Genomic DNA, 6561 nt, shown 5'->3' on the forward strand with positions numbered 1-6561 from the left:
GGTCTCCCGCGCTGGGAGGAGGTCCCCCGCCGCGACCCGCTCCGCGCACTTCCCGCCAACCGCGGAGCCCCCGTCGCCCTGGCCCAGACACCCCGCCGGAAGCCGCGGAGAAACGTCCCGGCACGGGCCGGCGCCGGGAGAATGCCGGCCGCGGGCGGGAGGGGGGTGGAACGCGCGGCGCCTCGCCGCCCGCGGGCCCCGCACCGACCCCGCGGAGCCCCGGCCCGCCGCGACCACTCGCGCCGCGACCCGCCGACCGCCCGGCCCCGCGCGAGGCGGCGGAACCGGCGCCTCAGCGGGAGGGAGCGCGGAGCGGGCGGCAGCGCCCGGCACGCAGCCGGCACCGGCGGCGAGAACCGAGGCGAATTTCGCGCGCTACACGGCGGATGCCAGGACACGGGTGAGCCTTACTGCGCCTGCGCACGGTACACTTGCCGACACTCCGCGGGGCACCTCATCGTCCCAGGAACTATGGGCAGAGTCCTCCGGGCAGCTTCAGTGCGCTCCACTGCGCATGCTCCTGGACCCTGAGGCGCTACCGCAGCGCGGCCGCCCAGCAATGGCCGCGCCCCTCTATAAAGCGCTCTGCCGCTGGCGCTGCGCCGCCCGGCGCAGTCCGCACGCATCGGGCTTTGCGCGTACCCGCGCAGGAACGCGGCGAGTGCGCACGGAGGCAGAACGCAGCGGCTTCCGGGCGCGCTACCGGTGCGTGTCCGCCAGGCGGCATAACCGAGGGGACTGCGATCGTTCCACTGCGCATGCGCCGGCTCCTGCCCGCAGCTGTCCCGCTCCCCCACGCGTCAGGGACACCTCCCGGCGTTCCGATGGGCACCACATCGCTCCAAAGCTTTCGGGTAGCTTCACTGCGCCCTACTGCGCATGCTCCTCGGTCGTCCGGTGCTACCGCGTCATGGTCGCTAGGCAACGGCCGGGCGGGCTCCATACACAGCGAGTCCCGCACGACCCGGCTGGGAAGTTTCCCTCCTCAGCCGCGCTGCTAACGCTCCCCTGCTTCTACCTGTTGCCACCCCTGCTTCTACCTGTTGCCCAGCAGCCACACGCCTGCCAGCTGCTCGTACTGCCCGGCTACGGAACAGGCCGGGGGGCACCCAGGAAGCTGGCAGGGTACAGGGACAGGGCATGTCACCCACACTAAGCAGAGGCCGACGCCACACCAATGCCCTCGTGCTCAGCGTAAAGGGAGGCTTGGGGCTGGGGCGCAGCTGTGGGGCTGGAGCACACGGCTCCAGGACGTGCCCTCTGGGGACAGGCCGGCTTTGGGGCAGCTCTGAGCTGTACAGCCTGAGCCCTGCACTTTGGGGACAAACTGCACCGTGCATCACCAGCTTCAAGCTATTTTGCTACACGGTCCTGGTTCTGCTAATTCTCTGTTACTTCCAGATAATCTCTCCTCATCCCTGCACGCTGGAATTGCGCCTTTGGTTTTCTTTTCCCTCCCCTTTCCAACCTTCTCCCCCTTGTAGAGAGCACCCGTGTGTGCGGTGCTCAGCTGGTGGCTGGGGGTGAAACGACAACGACGCCGCTTTTCAAACTCATTCCTCACCCTGCCTGACTCTCAAGTGCCTGACCGCATCCCCAAAGCCTCCGAAATCGCGGAGCTGGCTGCGGCTGTGATTGGCTCCTGCGCCTGTGACAGCAGCAATGGCATCACAATGGGACAGGGGTTTATAAGGGGTGCCCAAAGGCAGTGCTGCCCAGTGTAGTCTTGGCTAGTGGTGAGTACACACACTGGGTGAGGCGGGGGGGAGGTTGGGCTGGACGAGATGTGGGAAGGGCCTGGGCTGACTCAGCTCAGCTCTGCTGGCTGCTTGGGAGGTTGACTCTGGCCTGGCCAAAACCAGGACACCGTGCCGCCAGGCTGGCCTGTGCTTGGGTGTCTTTGGGGCTTTGGCTTGCCTGGGGCACTCCTGAGCAGCGGGGCCAGGGTGAGGCCCAAGAGCAGGGCTGGCTGCGGCCGCGGCTGGGATTGGCTCCTGCGCCTGTGACAGCAGCGATGGCATCACAATGGGGGCTGCGGGTAATAAGGGGAGCGTGCAGGTAGTGCTGCCCAGTGTGGCCTGGGCGAGTGGTGAGTGCACACACTGGGGAGGCTGGGCTGGACGAGGGCTGGGGAAGAAACGTGGGCCCCCGGGGAGGTGGGTTCTCACCCGGCATCAAGGGAGCAGCTGCTGTTGGAGGCTTTTTAGTGGACAATGGCCACGTGAGCCATCCAGCCTTTGAACTGTAACTACTGCGCGTGTGCTGTAAGGATTGTACCAACCTCAGAGGGTATTGGGGCGCAGGATCGTAGGTGCTCAGCCAATAGGGGCCGGACACATGCACATGGCAGGGGTGGAGCTATCCGGACGCGAGCACATGGTGTGGGACTATATGAGCAGGTGAATGGTTTGAATAAACTGCATTCACCTGATCACACTGATCTCTGTGTGTAGGTCCGGATTTCCCGCAAGCCGCTGGTGGGAGAGCCTTGGGCAGGGCACTGTGCTGCCAACAGCAGGGCTGGGCACAGGCCCTGCTGCTTCCCGGCTGCCTTGCCACCTCCCCTACCAGCCCCTAGCTCTCTGCGGTTCCCCTCCAGATCCTTCCCAGTCCCACTGAAGCCCTTCTCTTTTCAGACCATGGCTGCAACTACATTCTTTGCAATGCTTCTGCAAAGCATCATCCAGTACCTGCAGATGGCCAGAGAGGAGCTGGATGAGGCCATGCACAAGTGCATGGAACAGCTTCACATCTGCCTGAGCCAGATGAAGACCGGGCTCCTGCAGGCGCTGGAGCAGATGAGAATGGATCAGAGGAGCCAGGACTGGAGAACCCTGCTCTTCACTACTGTGGATCACCTGCAGCTCTGGGTGATTGCTGCAGTTCTGGTCCTGCTGTTCAGCCTCTGGTGGTGGCTCCGGGAAGAGGAGTCATAAGACCGGCAGCAGGAAAATAAAGGAGGAAGATCTGAAGGAGCTAGAGGAGTTGGAGGAAGATGAGGAAGAAGGGGAGTTGGAGGAAGATGAGGAAGAAGGGGAGTTGGAGGAAGATGAGGAAGAAGAGGAGTTGGAGGAAGATGAGGAAGAAGAGGAGCAGGAGGAGAAAGAGTGAAGGAGAAGATTCTGATGGTGAGGGGGATCTGGGCAGGTTCTTGGAAAGCGTATCCAGTGGCCAAAGCAGAACCTGACCTACTGGAACAAAAGTGGTCGAGGAGCTGGTGGACGAACTCTTCCTCCTCCTGCAAGAGCTCTTCTCAGATAAGTTCTTCCCAGTGCTACAACCCAGCCATTGGCGTGGGCAGCGCATTTGAAGGTTGGAGCCCTCAGGAGGATGGTGTTCTCTACAGCATGCTCGTGCCCTCAAGGCTCCCCGTGGGCATGTCTTCCACCTGGAGCCGGGCACCTCAGGGGAGATACCGCTAAAGCACGCCTGCGTACGTGTGGCGCAGGAATGCACCTGCACGAATGAGCAGCTGGAGGGGAACATGCTGTGCTTCCTCCACCACTCTGAGGAGGAACTGAAGAGCAAACAGGGTCCCAGCCTCCTGCACACTCTCTGCAGTAACTCCTACCTCGATGTGCAGAAAATCACGAGCTGGTTCCAGACGTTTGTGAGATTAGGCTGGGGAGTTCTGCCTCAGTCACGTCGCTTCCATATGAAGCTGCTGCCCTCCAACCGCTCCTGCAAGCTGCAGCTAAAAAAGGCCTCCAAAAAAACCATCTTTGTAGAGCTCATATTTGGGGTGCAACAAGGCGCTCGGATGTCTTTGTATGTAGCCAGAATACAGAGGACAGCTTCATTTTAAACACAGTGTGGCCAGACACCTATGCTGTACCAGAGTTGAAGTTCTTCATGTATATGGCCAGGCAGGCTCCGCGGGACAGCTGCCACCTCAAGTGCCTGCAGCTCTGTGCCCGCATCCTGGTGGGCACTGGCTTTCCCACCTATGCCTTCAAGATAGCCGTTACCTCCTGACCACCATACCCCTGCCAGGCTGGCGCAGGAAGTGTTTCCTGCAGCGGCTGGTGGATATCATGTCCTACATGCGCTGCTGCCTGGAGGAGAAACGCCTCAACTCCTTTGGCAGTGAGAATGTGCCCGGGGAGATCCACTTGCCCTTGGCGTGCCAAAGGGCTGAGCCACTCAATCTCTTCTGGTACCTGGAGAGGGATCCAGATGCCCATGCGACGGCGCTCCGTGAATTCAGTGAGATGAACGACATGCTGAAGAGACTGGTCTCCTCACGCCACTCAGAGAGGTCTTGATGCACAGAGCTGTGTCTGTGCGTCTCAGTGGGAGAAGACGTTCATCTCATACAGAAGGAGAGAATGTAGGACAGCAGAAAGGCAACCCCCTGCGCAGCCAAGTGCAGCAGCGCTCTCCTCCTGCCTTACCCCCAGCGCAGCAGTTGGTGATGAGCAATGATGGCTACAGAGAAGATGACTTCCACTCTGCTTTCCCTTCACACTGGCTCGGCCAGCATGGCATCTCACACGGGTCCAGAAATTCTTGCTGGCAGCTCGGACTGTGCATGGGCCAAGCAAGAAGCACCACTGAGGCACCTGCCTCTGTGTGTTCACTGGGTCCATGTGGAGGACCTACCCATCCTAGACACGCCTAGGAGAGCTGGTGCTCCACAACTGAGGTGTTAGTTCCAGGTTTTGAAATAAAAGTCAGTTCCAAGTTCAGTGTTTGCTGTTGCGGGGCTCATTTTGCTGGCATTGTCACTGACTGCATCAAACAGCACACCATATGGAGCCCAGTGTGGGGCTGTATGCACAGTCATTTTCTCGTGAAGGTACAAAGCTGAAGGGGAACCTGTTCAAAACACTGGGGTCAGCAATGATTTGAAGCAACAGCTGCCTCTTGGCCAAAAAAAGGGGCCCCGTGGCCTTCAAAACTCTGTGTTGACACCATCTATTTGCATATCCCTCAGTCTCTAACCAAAACAGGGCTGCCCTGCTGCCATAAGGCTCCCTCCTTTTGCTGCTTCTCACAACATTGCCAATCGCCATCCACAAAATTTGCATGAGAGAAGAGCAGACCCCTGTGTTTTTAACCTCTTGGTGTGATTCCCACACCATGCTGCAGTCCAGGTGACCCAGGGTGTCTCAGAGCCCCCTTGCACAGCAATACCTTCACACTCAGCTGGCAACCGAAGCCTTGAAAGGCCAGAATCAAAACTCAGTAGCCTTGGTGACTGTGAAGCAGGAATTCTTTCTTGCAGTGCTGGGCACACCGGGGGATGGCTCCTCCCAGTGTGTGCGCTGGTTAAAGCCAAATTTCTCATATTGATACAGATTAACCATGCTCTTTATGGTTTTCTCCACAGTCTCAAAACCACATTCCTGTGCTCAAAAACACATCCCTGCACAAATTAGTCAGGAACCCCTTTTAGCTGAAAACAAGATACACTCTGTCTGTTAACTGGTCGTTGGTCACATTATTTATGACCCCCCTGTATTCGCATCTCCAAGGCTGTTCTGCTGTTGGGGTTGAACTTTGTAGCTGCTCTCACGAACCAGCTCACACGGCTACAGCCATATTCTGCTAAAATCCAAACCACACAAGTACAGTCTGTTCTCCAAACACGCCAATTCTCCTTACATTAAAGCTATATTAATTGTCTCTTAAGCTACATCTGTAGCGATTCCACTCAGCGTTATTACCTATCACTGAATCACAAGGACACGGGTGCAGCGAGGGGAGGTGGGTCTGTGTTCTAAGCACGGCCGCATGGCTTGCTCAGCGGCGTGGCCGGGAAGGAAAGGATGCTGCTTGCTCCTGCATCCCTCCTGGGCTCACGCTGTAGCTGTCGGTCTCCCTCCGGCCCCGTGAGGGCTGCCAGCCTCGGCAATGCCTCCGCACCAGTCGGGTTTCACTCGATTCTGCATTTTGAGCGGCCGGCCCACTGAAGGAAAAGAGACGAGACGCAAATCCAACTCCCGTGATTCACGTGAACCTTCTGGGAGGTAAAAGCAGGGGGGTGTCGCTTAATCCCGGCACTCGGAGCAGCCCCGCGGAGCGCCCCGGGACAGAGGCAGCTCCCCCGAGGAGCCGCACGGCTGGGCTGGGCGTGCCCGGGGCTGGCTCCCGTACCCGGTGACGTCTCGCTCCCCAGAAAAGGGGCCGGCGGAGGCGACCGCGGGATGGTCTGGGTGCGGGCGGAGCGCTCGGGCGGGAAGTGCCGCGTGTCTTCAGCGCCGGGTTCTCGGCCCGTGCTGGCCCGCAGAGCTGCCCTTCCCCGCCGCGGTTTGCCTTGTCCCGCCGGGGGCGAGCGGCGGCCGGTGCTCGGCTGGGGCGGCCCCGGGCAGTCCTGCCTGGCGCCCGCCGCGGGGCCTCAGGAGCGTGAGGAGCGTTAGGAGCGTTAGGAGCGAGCTGCGGGAAGTGCTCGTCCTGTCCCGTAGCCAGGCGCGGGGCGCAGCCGTGCGGGGCTCGCACGCCTGGCTGTGGTGCGTGAGACGCCCCTGCCCCGCTGTGTGCTTACCTGGGGAGGGGGCCCGAGCTCCTCGTCCTGTCCGATCCCGACTTCGGGTAACGCTCGGGGCCATGAGCCGGAGC

General features: G+C 60.4%; 1 pseudogene across 1 annotated transcript; it reads left to right on the forward strand.

Moving 5' to 3' along the window:
- The first annotated feature begins 514 nt into the window (after window positions 1–514).
- LOC311196821 lies at window positions 515–4355 on the forward strand (annotated as a pseudogene). Its single transcript has 3 exons — window positions 515–1125; window positions 2600–2870; window positions 2926–4355. The product of its transcript is annotated as an uncharacterized misc_RNA (transcript).
- Window positions 4356–6561: the final 2206 nt, after the last annotated feature.

Source organism: Gallinula chloropus (assembly GCF_964237585.1).
Source record: "Gallinula chloropus genome assembly, chromosome: 14".
Taxonomy (NCBI): Eukaryota; Metazoa; Chordata; class Aves; order Gruiformes; family Rallidae; genus Gallinula; species Gallinula chloropus.